Source organism: Salvelinus sp. IW2-2015, linkage group LG24 (genome assembly GCF_002910315.2).
Source record: "Salvelinus sp. IW2-2015 linkage group LG24, ASM291031v2, whole genome shotgun sequence".
NCBI classification, from domain to species: domain Eukaryota; kingdom Metazoa; phylum Chordata; class Actinopteri; order Salmoniformes; family Salmonidae; genus Salvelinus; species Salvelinus sp. IW2-2015.
The window spans coordinates 5,300,238-5,312,449 of NC_036864.1; the positions used below are offsets into that span (position 1 = coordinate 5,300,238).

The window sequence follows — 12,212 nt, forward strand, 5'->3', positions numbered from 1 at the left end:
TGGTCCTAACATCATAGGCAAGATGCCAGTAATGGGTATAGAGTACAAGTCTATACATATGAGATGAGTAGTATAGGGTATGTAAACATTATATAAAGTGGCATAGTTTAAAGTGACTTGTGAACTATTATTCACATCCAATTTTTAATTATTAAAGTGGCTAGAGATTGAGTCAGTATGTTGGCAGCAGCCACTCAATGTTAGTGGTGGCTTGTTTAACAGTCTGATGACCTTGAGATAGAAGCTGTTTTCAGTCTCTCGTCCCCGCTTTGATGCACCTGTACTGCCTCGCCTTCTTGGATTGATAGCGGCTGTACAGCGCAGTGGCTCGGGTGGATGTGTCCTTGATGATTCTTTTGCCTTCCTGTGACATCGGGTGGTGTAGGTGTCCGGAGAGCAGGTAGTTTGCCCCCCGGTGATGCGTTGTGCAGACCTCACTAGCCTCTGGAGAGCCTTACGGTTGTGGTCGGACCAGGCGGTGATCATAGCCCTACAGGACTCTCGATTGTCGCATCTGTAAAAAAGTTTGTGAGGTGTTTTAGGTGACAAGCCAAATTTTCAGCCTCCTGATTTTGAAGAGGTGCTGTTGCGCCTTCTTCACCACACTGTCTGTGTGGGTGGACCAATTTCAGTTTGTCCGTTGATGTTGTACGCCGAGGAACCTAAAACTTTCCCTCCTCCATACTGTCCCGTGATGTGTAGGGGCTGGCTCCCTCTGCTGTTCCTGAAGTCCACATCATACTCCTTTGTTTGTGACGTTGATTTTGAGTGTTGATTCGTACACCACACTCCGAGGTGCACCCACCCCCTGTAGGCCGTCTCATCGTTGTTGGTAATCAACCTACCACTGTAGTGTCGTCTGCAAACTTGATGAATTGAGTTGGAGGCGTGCATGGCCCACGAGTCATGGAGTGAACAGGGAGTACAGAGCAGGGCTGAGAACGCACCCTTGTGGGGCCCCAGTTTGGGATCAGCGGGGTAAGATGTTGTTTCCTACCCTCACCCTTGGGCGCCCGTCAGTCCAGACCCAGTTGCACAGGCGCGGATCGAGACCCGGGCTCAGTTTAATGACGAGTTTGGAGGTACTATGGTGTTAAATTGCTGAGCTGTAGTCCATGAACAGCATTCTTACATAGGATTCCTCTTGTCCAGATGGGTTGGGGAAGGTTTTAATAGTTGCTGTGGATACAACATCACCGATGCACTTGCTAATAAACTCGCTCACTGAATCAGCATATTCATCAATGTTATTGTCCGACGCTATGCGGAACATATCCCAGTCCACGTGATCGAAGCAATCTTGAAGCGTGGAATCAGATTGGTCGGACCAGCGTTGAACAGACCTGAGCACGGGCATTTCCTGTTTTAGTTTCTGTCTATAGGCTGGGAGCAACAAAATGGAGTCGTGGTCAGATTTTCCGAAAGCGGGGGCAGGCGGGGTGCTCAGGCATGTGCTATTGGCAACTCGCGGCGCGCCTGCAGCACACCACACACACACCCACACACACACACAGCTTAAACAATCGGCTCCAGAGAGTCTTTCATACCCGGGCTAGACGCATACACACATCGACATCATGCTAGCCTAAAATTTACGGAGGTCTTGTTTTCAAGCTTAGCCACCCCTTTGTTAATCCCCAGCTAACCAATAATATGCGCGAACAGCCCCTACACACGAGACTATGTGGTATTCCAAGCTATTCCAACCATAGACGCTCCACAATCAGTTCCTCCTATTCCAGGGCATCCAGCACACCGGTCGCGGATCTGCTCACACAACAGCAAAACATGTTAGCGCGGTTGGAATAATGAGAGACAACCCGCAGCGTGTGATTATAAGGTTTCTCTCTAAGAGAATCTACTCTTTCTTGGGTAGATAATGCAGTTAGTGGCTATTCTCGCTTGTAAGGGAGTTGCTTGAGAGGGCTCCACGTTTGCTGAGAGACATTATACCGTAGAGAGAGGACTTGCTTTTCCCTCAGATTATGTAGCAGTGTTGTGTTGACTCTATGGATCTAACTACCAGACTCATCCTTCGCTCTCTCTCTAATTATGGATGAGGTTAGTGTCTTGATATTAGGCAAGTGGAAGCTATATCTCTCCCTATCGCACCCTCCCTCCCGGGTTTTTCATTTTCTTTTACCGCTGACTAGCGCATTGACAGAATGCCGTATAATAGTATTAATTAACGTTTTAATAGACGCGGAATTTGCAAAAAAAGGTTATAGAAGAAAAGAAACCTCTTGGTTGTGGCTCTCTCTCTCTCCTGTTGTTAGCCGACTACTATAGTATTAAACAGGTACTCTTCTTTAAGTGGTGAAAGTAACATTTCATTATGCTTATCGATGGATAATTATTGTCCATGTTTTGAGTGACATCTGGTTCTGTCAAAATCAATTAGATTAAAAAGCAACAAAGTTAAATTGGTCCTGTTTAGTTTGTATTTTTTGTCGTTGTTATCTGATGTTGATTGAAAGCAAAAACAATATTAATCATGCAAAGAGTATTCTGACGCTGGAATTCAGTACGTGGGGACATGCATAAAAAAAAAGAGTGATGAAACCTAATGACAAAAGTCATAAGTTTGAGAAATATAACCCAATCAGACATCAGCTCCAGTGTGATGCTTGTTTTACTGAATCTAAATTGATTGTATAGTGTGACGGATGACTTGAATGAGTAGATGTTTTACAGTGCCCCCGCCCTTCTTCTTACCAGAGAGATGTTTGTTTCTGTTGGCGCGATGCGTGAAGAAACCATGTGGCTGTACCGACTCTGATAACGTATCCGGAGTGAGCCATGTTTCCGTGAAACAAAGCACGTGACAATCTCTGATGTCTCTCTGGAAGGCAACCCTTGCTCGGATTTCGTCTACCTTGTTGTCAAGAGACTGGACGTTGGCGAGTAGTAAACTCGGGAGCGGTGYGCGATGTGCCTGTCTACGGCGCMTGATCARAAGACTGCTTCTTCTGCCCCTCCTGCGGCGCCGTTGTTTTGGGTCGCCAGCTGGGATCCGATCCATTGTTCTGGGTGGTGGACCAAACAGAGGATCCRCTTCGGGAAAGTCGTATTCCTGGTCATAATGTTGGTAAGTTGACGTTGCTCTTATATCCAATAGTTCCTCCCGGCTCTATGCAATAAGACTTAAGATTTCCTGGGGTAACARTGTAAGAAATAATACATAAAAAAACGAAATACTGCATAGTTTCCTAAGAACGCKAAGCGAAGCGACTATCTCTGTCGGCGCCGGAAGATAYGATACGTACGCTGCGTTTACATGCCTACACGTCTTSAGTAAATCTTAACTGAAAAAAAACWACATTTCAGGCTATTCCGTTSAAACAAGCTATGCGCACRTTAATCAAAATTAAAATCTTCATTGTGGCATTTGAAAGTGCTCTTTTCTGAGGCGCAGCCGGGAACTAGTTCTATGGTGRGGTCGATAAACCAGAATTGGAGGATACTTCATCGTTTAAATCCCCCGTTTGGGAACATTTTGGCTTCCTAGTAGATTAGAACAGCGATGGACATAGAGTTGTGGGTAAAACTTTAACAGTATGTCGCCATGCTCAACGAGAATAGCCGATGCAGCTGCCAACACCTCAACTATGTTGACATCACCTCAGTATACCGCATGCAAGCAGCCCTTGGCAGCAGATTCTGACCTGACCAAACAAATTACAAGAGATAGGTAGGCTATGTTTATATTTTTTTACAGTCTTTGGTTTATAGGATGTGTGCCTATTTTCTGTGGTTGAGAACAGAGGGTTTCAGCACTTTGTGAAAGTGCTCGAGCCACGTTACAAACTTCCCTCTTGCACCCATTTCAGCAAACGGGTAGTATCCGCTCTATATAAGCATACGAAAGCCAAAGTTTTCAATGAATTGGCACTTACTTAAGTGTCATCACATTACCCCGGAGTGGGAGATGTACCATGCTACAGAAACGCTCACTTTACAATTGCACATCTTGCACTGAAGAATGCAGTGTCATGGTGTGTTCGTTACCAAGATGGAAGTGGGAGTTTGCCACTTGAACGGCCCTCCAACTGGTAATTACTAGTGGGAAACTCCTGAGCTCCCACATACTGACCTTTGACGTCACCTACTAAAGAAATGACCGCTAACAGCATTTTCAGCAGTTCAATGCAACAACGAAACATTGCTTTTTTATAAATAATCTATTAATGTGGATTTGGAACTGTATGACTGTATAATAGCTGTACTTTTAGTTTAGCCATTAGCCAATCTGCGTTTCTCAATGAGTTCAAATCACACGAATGCATCCAACTGGTAAATTCCCACCTCCCACATGGTTACAAACGCAGCATCAGAGTGGAAACTTGAAGCCCGACATAACAATCCTGTCACGACAGACAATGCCAGGAACAGTGTGAATGCTGAACATTGTGAATGGCATTTAATCTTGCCGCTGTCCCGAAACCGAACCRTGACCCCAAAACCTCAATGCGTACCGAACCATGGGTTTGGTGAACCGTTACACCCCTAGCTTGAAGCCATCCATACAGGCTGATTTGATCMWTTTTTTCTCTTCTGACTGTTAACCCCTCCCTCCGTGTTTCAGGGCTGCGCGTTCAGCAGCAGGCTGATGGGACGTGGTCACTATGTGTTTGACCGGCGGTGGGACAGGATGAGGCTGGCGTTACACTGCATGGTGGAGAAGCATGTCAACGCTCAGATGTGGAGGTGAGGAAAGTGTGCATCTGTTGTACCGGTATAAATGATTTGTCGGCCCGTGTTCTGGGGCTCTCGGCGCCACTCCAGTGTATTTACATCCAGCTTTAGGCTTCTGTGATGCTCTATGGAGAAAGTGGGTTCAGCTGTCTAGGGAAGACACACAGAKACTCATAGACACTATTAATAGGTGTGGAATGGCAGATGTTAGTATGACCTGGATCTGCTGAGGCTCTGGAATAGGACATCAGCAGCCAGCTCATATTCTAGACAGAAATGTCTCTGAACCCCTGTAAATCTACGGGTCAGTATTTCATTATGGCTCTGGTTTTCCTAACGCGCTGCCTCTGCCTGTGTCTGTCCTCTGCTGTGTTACAGAAAGGTGCCCCTGGCTGCTGAGAGCCCTCCCTCCCCCAGCTCTCTCACCCCTCCTCCCCCCCTTTCCTCCCCCTCCTTCCCTCCCTCCACCAACGGAGCCTTCCCCCTTGGATCCTACTCCACAGCCTTCCCCCAGAATGCATCAGCAGCAGGGTTGTTTGGCATCAGGGACCCCTCCCAGCGCCTGGCCCCTGTCTCCGCCCTAGGGAAACCCCGTAACGGCACTTCCACCAAACCCATCAGGCCCCAAGGGGCCACTGGTGGCGCGGCCAAGAAGAGGAGGACCACCCTTCCACCTAGTTCTGACACTCTCAGGGGGAACAACAGCAGCTACCACACTCTGACTCCCACCCCCATGCTCAGCTCTGGCGTTCCCCCCCTTAGTGGTAGGAGAAAGACCTTAGGACACAGTGCCAGTGAGGTGGGGGTCAGGGCCGAGGACTGGTACTCCAACCCTGACCCAACCACCACCACACCCTATCCCCTCACTACGGACCACCCCAGCCCCCTGCCTCCACCCAGCCCCCTGCCTCCTCCCAGCCCCCTGGCCTACGGAGGAGGGGTGGATGGGAGAAAGAGGAGGAGCCCCAGTGCGTACGGAGGAGGAGGGAAGCCCAGTAAGGTGACCAAAGCAGCAGGGCTGGACGGCATCTTCAGGAGGAACAGCACTGAACTTCTGGCCTCAGGCCCCGAGTCACCTCGACAGGTAAACACACCTAACTCACCTGGTTACTCACATGGTAAATCACCTCACTTGACAGCTTCAAGTTAGCTTGGCTCAAATAAAAATAGCTTGCCTCATGTTTATTTTTGCTGTCATGGATTATACAGATTGATGTCATTTTTGGATATGGGTTGAGCTTGACTGTCAACTTGAAACTTTCTCTGTTTCTTGCCTTCCCTCTGCTCTTCCTCTCCCCCTGTTTCTTTTTTYCCTCTTGCAGTCCAAGTTGCATCCTTGACAATAACAGGAGACATGGACAGAATGCTGGGCAGCTGCATGGACTAGAATCTGTGACCTTTGACCCAATGTCAGTAACACAGGGTCCTGCCCTCTTAACAGTGATGTCACCCCGCCCACACATTGATCAGCCAATGGGCGGTTTTGCAGCGGTAGTCTCCATGGATACAGGGTGGAACACTCAAATCAAGACACTCATCATCACAAACTGCCCTCTGAAAAGGGAACCTGCTTTAGTTTGGCATCTTCATTACCGCTCTACATGCATTTAGACATTTGTTGTTGTAGCTTCCTGTTCCTGTGTGGTCAGGTGACCAGGAAGGAATTCCCATGTCCAAAAACTTCCTCAGACAGACCTGTCTTGACAGCCCCAGCAGACCTCCCTTCCTCACCACACACACACCCTTCTCTCCAGCATGCCAGAGTTCAAAGTGCACTTGCTCTCCTCCTCCTGGACTCCGGAGGCGACACAACAACCTGCYTGTCACACAAGGGAAGACTTTATACCGACACTTTTTCATGAAATGTCTTGCAAAATAGGAAGAATTCAGGTTATCGAGGATTGTTTTTACTATTCGTCTCAAATGTTGCGACACAGTGTCAGGACCTACACCCTAAATGGAAAAACGATGGTGTTGGATTTTTTTTTATTTTTATGTATAATAATTTATAATTTCTTAATTTTCTTACTGACCAGAGTAGAGCTACAAACGTTGAGCAAAATTATATTTGTATGTCAATTTAAAAAGTATTATTATAATCATAGTTATTGTTGAAAATGTGTACATATATTTTATTATTTTTGTATTTATTAATAGTCTCCCCTTACTAAAAGACCTGACGCTATAGTGTTTTACCCGCCAGGTGACATGGTTACTATTTTTAAGGCTGCTCTGCCGGTGGTTCTCCCTTTTCACACTTCTTCCAATGTTTCTATATGATATGTACATTACAGAAATGTACATATGGCACCAGCCATCTTCTTTTAATATTGCTGCTTCCACTGCGGTGTGTTCTTCTGTCCTGTCAGTGATGGACACGCTACAGGGACGTCACTGACATGGGCTGCATCTCAATAGTCTTAAGTGGCATCTTCTCCTCGTCTCCTCCTTCGTGTTTCCTGATCTGAAAACGACGGTGGCGTTTGGAGCAAATGTGGTGGTCGCCAGACAGGAATTTGACTTCTGTCTAGCGAGTTCTTGTGATAGGAAGTTACTTTAGATGACTTGGATGCGTATTTCAGAACGGTGGCAGTGCCCCTACTGTTGCATACTGTAGGTGGGGAAGTCTGTTCAGTGGTTGCCTGAAGGTAGAATAATGCTTTTTCCCATCCTCTCTCTTGCACTTTTTCCTCATATGCCCAGGTCGTTAAATCTACTTCTATTTCTATAGATATGTGCTCCCCACCAAGTATRAACTCTGGGGTGTGAAGACACGCACAATCAAGACAATTTCGTTTTTTTGTTTTGTATTTGTATTTGTAATGAATTTCGAAAATGCTCTTTCGTTTTCTTTCACTTTGAAAATGTTGACTGTTTTGTAGATCGGCAGGAAAAAAATCCAATGTATTCCTTTCTTAGAGGGAATTGTAAGGCTGCAAAATGCGAAGACTGTGCAAGGGGTGTGTAGACTTTCACCAGGCACTGTGTATATTTGTAAAGGTGATTTGTCAACAACAGTAAATATGAAGACTAGGCCTGTATTCCTTGTGACTTCAATCCCCTCTGTAAACCAGTGTAGTGTAGGCCAGGGGTATTCAACTCTTACCCTACGAGGTCCGGAGCCTGCTGGTTTTCTGTTCTACCTGATCATTAATTGCACCCAGCTGGTGTCCCAGGTCTAAATCAGTCCCTGATTTAGATGGGAACAATGGAGAGARAAAAAATGCATTGGAAACTGGCTTTGAGGTCCAGAGTTGAGTTTGAAAGGTAGGCTATCTGAATCTCAGACAGAATGTGTCTGTCACCATGGCTAAGGGAAATCACAAACACTGTGGGTCTGCCTGGTCCAGGGGGAGGTACAGTGGGGAATGTTTCTATGCCTGCCGTTTGTCTTCAGACCCTGCCTCTGCAGCGGTGCACACTCTTCCAGGTCCTTAGGCCCTCGCCTGCAGCACTCCATATTTCTATAAGTGCTCATAGGTGAAACTATTGTCTCTCTTCACCATCTCGGTCAAATATGCTCGCCTTCTGCAAGTGGTCAATGTCGACATGTAACTTTTCCCAACATAGTATTAGGCCTACATAATATCAGTTTATAACTCCATCAATTACCAGTTACTGTTCGATCACTGAAAATGTGTGCACTGCTCTAATGGTTAGTCAGGTCAGGAGGCACCGATGCCCCTCTCCGGGTCATTTAGGTAAACAAACGGCAMGTGACTGACTCGGTATTATTCCTGAATGTTAACTTTGCTTCTCCTCCCCTCGCTATTTTTACTGCGTGTGGAACAGCAAATATGCCATCTAATTCAACTGCCTCAGAGGCCGACGCAAGTGTATGGGGAGTAGCAGTACACTATGGGAAGAGCTCAATTGCATACTGCTCGCGTCCTCGCTCCTCGTCTCCTTCTCAAAACCCATTGGATAAGAAAGCCAGAAGTTCCCGCCCATCTGACCTTCTCCTCCAATGGGTTGTGAGAATGACGGCAGGAGAGGGGACACGAGTAGAATGCAATTGATGTCTTCCCTACGTGTTGGTCTGAAATGGCACGCTGTTTGCTGTAGTGCACTACTTCTGACCAATGCCCTAATATATAAGTGCCCTGGGCAAAACAAGGGCACTGCATTGGGAATACAGTGCCTAAGTAGTGCACTATAGGGAATGACGCAGACTTGAGTAGACTAGTGGTTCAGTGCAGTCTCCTCCTTACTACTCACCCAGGACATGGATGTCTCTCTGTAAGTTAGGCCTTGTTTTTGTATTCACTGTAAATAAAGCAGAACCAGGTTCTTGTCGAGATCTTACTATGAAATAGTCACTGGTTCACCGTATCAGTCCGCGGTGGCGTCCATCATGTGCTTTCTACTCCTGGGTGACTCTTTTATCCTGTTGTCCCCGTGGTGTTTTCAACACGTTTAGATGGGTATTTTTAGGTTTGACTATGTTTTGGATTAAAAAATTATATATAAAATCATTTTTTTGACCTGCTGTTTTGTCCTGTCCCTTCTTGATGGAATAACTCCACCCAGGTGCATGATTCAGCATAGCAGGATAGTAATTCCATGGGAGAATCTCAATTGCGTACTCCTAGCGTCCTCTCTCCTTGCCTCCTCAATACCCATTGGATAAGAAGTCAGAGGTCCCACCCCTCTGACCTTCTCCTCCAATGGGTTTTTAGAAGGAGGAAAGGAGAGGACGTGAGGAGTATGCAATTGATGTCTTTGTTTCCCTTGGGTGAAAGATGTACACAATGAATTATGCCTGAAAGAAGGACAGACACCCATACATTTCCATTTACTTGAATTAGTCCTCTGTACACTTGCAAAGTCCATTCCCCTCATTCCTGCAAGGGCGGCACTTTCAAGGCCCACCTAATATAAAATGTATGGATTGTGCCACATGGACTGGAGCAGTGAGTAAAGACCAAAAGTGGGTGTAGTACTGATGTTTAGGGTATCTTTGAGTCCCCTTGTACACATGACCACAAACTATCACTTGGTATACAGTCTAGTAGGTGAGCCAGAATCCGTTTTGGAACCAGACCTGATCATTATGTCGGTGAACAAACACTGGCGTCTGAGCTGTGTTGAGCAGGGAGCATCCTTCCGTTCGTAATATATTGAGTGAACAACAAGTCCTGGTGTGTAGGGATGGCTACTACAGAGCTGTGTTCATCCTATTCTTCACAGTAGCCTATCCATCCACCTGTAAAAAGTTCTGCTTTTATAGACTGTGTAGCAACAGGTGCCGCCTCATCGCAAGAATTGGTAGGCTTGCTGGAAGGCCTCATAAGAGCCTTTTCTGTTCACTTTTAAAAACAAAAGGGAATAGTTCCTAGCTATTCACAAGTAGGCCTATTTGTGTGTTGTAAAGTGGTTAGTATAGCAACACAAAGAGAAACTAGCGCTCCAAAATGTCAAAACGATGTCGGTAGGTAAAATGGCAAAGGCAGCTTGCATGTAAGTGATGACATAAAAGGTTTCCAACACTATGCAGCATGTCAATGAATTCAGAGGGCTTTCCCCCCCATCGCAAACAGCATTCTTATGATAATGGTTTAATGCTGGTCCTTTGGTTAATTGTCTGGCCGATAGCGGTGGCCACCTTTTGTTGTATTTCTCACTGGGCCTAAAGGACAGGGTCTGGTCTCGGGGATTATAACTCAAGAGGTCTACTCAAATACCACAACAACGATATTTTTCAGAAGCCCCAATTTGTAGCCTACGCTAGAAGTTGGCTCCAACTACTTTTAGACTGGTTATTAATACTGTATTATGTGGACATAGGCTAAACAATATCAAGGCCTATAATACCTGTTCTACTGAATCTAAAATAATGTCTAAAACACACATCACATGGTGAGATATTGCAGACCTACAGCCATAACTTGTAGACCTATGTTTGAATGATTAGCGTAATATTATTGATATTTATGAGTTAATTAAGCAATAAAGCATGAGGAGGTGTGGTTACCAACATAATTAGAGAAGTCAAAATAAATGTGGCCAATATACCACGATGCAGTGCGGAGTGCCTGGACACAGCCCTTAGCTGTGGTATATTGGCCACATTTATATTTACTTCTCTAATTAYGTWGGTAACCAGTTTATAATAGCAATAAGGCACCTCTGGAGTTTGTGGTAGATGGMCAATATACCATGGCTAAGGGTTGTATCCAGGCACTCCAAATTGCGTYGTGCWTAAGAACAGCCCTTAGCCTGGTATATTGGCCTTATACCACACCCCCTCATGCCTTATTGCTCAAATATACCATGGCTGTCAGCCAATCAGCATTCAGGGCTCGAACCACCCAGTGTATAGTGAATAATAGAAAATCTTTGCGCAAATCTTCGTGGCATTAGGCCTAGAGTGCACTGTTTGCCATGTCCACATTTTTATTCAGCACGTGATTAGCTAGGCGACACTTTCGGCGTTCACGACAGATTGCGGTAACATAATGCCCACTTCTAACAACGATAAGAATGCGCTCGAAGCGAAAAAAACGAGCTAACGTTTTCGGTTTAATTTGTGGTGTCCTGGATTCTGGAAAGCCTGTGCCGCGCGCTTAGTAAATGCGAGCATAAACGGTCCTGAATTTGGCAACAGTGTTCCTCGATCACGGGGGGGTCGAACTATTTCCTCTTCCTACCCCACAAAAAGTGCCCACGAGACTGGCATTTTATAAGGAAAAGTAGAAGTGCTGGCAACCTTTGCCGCAGCGGCCGGCCTTTAGCTGAACAGTCCCCTCTGAGTGCAAAAAGGCAGCTGCTGGAGGAACTGTTCAGCGCGGAGAGACGAGCGCTGAGAGGCGTAATAAACAACCTCCGGCTAGCTACAACAGGGACGCCTGGCAAGCGAAGTAGCTCCCCGGCCCGAAGCACGTAGCTTTACTCAGGTGAAAACCTGGATTCCAATCGTCAGGTTAAGGACTTCTAAGGTAAGAACTATTTCTTACACATTTATATTTCGCCCTAAATGTCTGAGTCGAAGACCTGGAACGCGGTTTATGTCTGGTCAACAGTCTTGGAAGCCGTAAAAGCCCTGCCTTGGCTCCCCGAACGTGGTTGTTTTTTGGCAGAAAATGGGCGTCCTCGTTCTTCTTGTTCTGCCTGTCCATGGAGGGGAGAGGCTTGGTTTCGGCGACTTCACTGCCCTTAAATACTATTTCCAGGGTCCTCAAATACGATGAATAGTTTAAACTAGATGTATTTAGTCATTATTTCATTGCTAAATTAGATTTGTTGGGTAAAATCTTAGTGTTATCAAAGACGCGCAAAGCGGAAGGGTCAGCGGTCCCTGTGCGCCAAGCTGCTTTTGGAAAAGGGTGGCACAGAGCCGCAAAGCGCAGCGTTTTTACATTCGTAATATCGTCCCTCGGGAGAGTCTTTACACAGCCAATATCTGAGAGAGGTTAGGTGATTCCCTAAGAATGGTGGATGGATGTGTTTATGTGAGTGTTGTACGTTCTCCTTTTGTATTTATTTTGTATGGGGTTAGCCCGTTTTTTACGCCGCAC

At 46.0% G+C, this 12,212-nt stretch overlaps 1 pseudogene; it reads left to right on the forward strand.

Moving 5' to 3' along the window:
• LOC111951333 (ataxin-7-like protein 1) overlaps positions 1-9,184 on the forward strand; it is a 29,048-nt pseudogene extending 19,864 nt beyond the window's left edge.
• Positions 9,185-12,212: the final 3,028 nt, after the last annotated feature.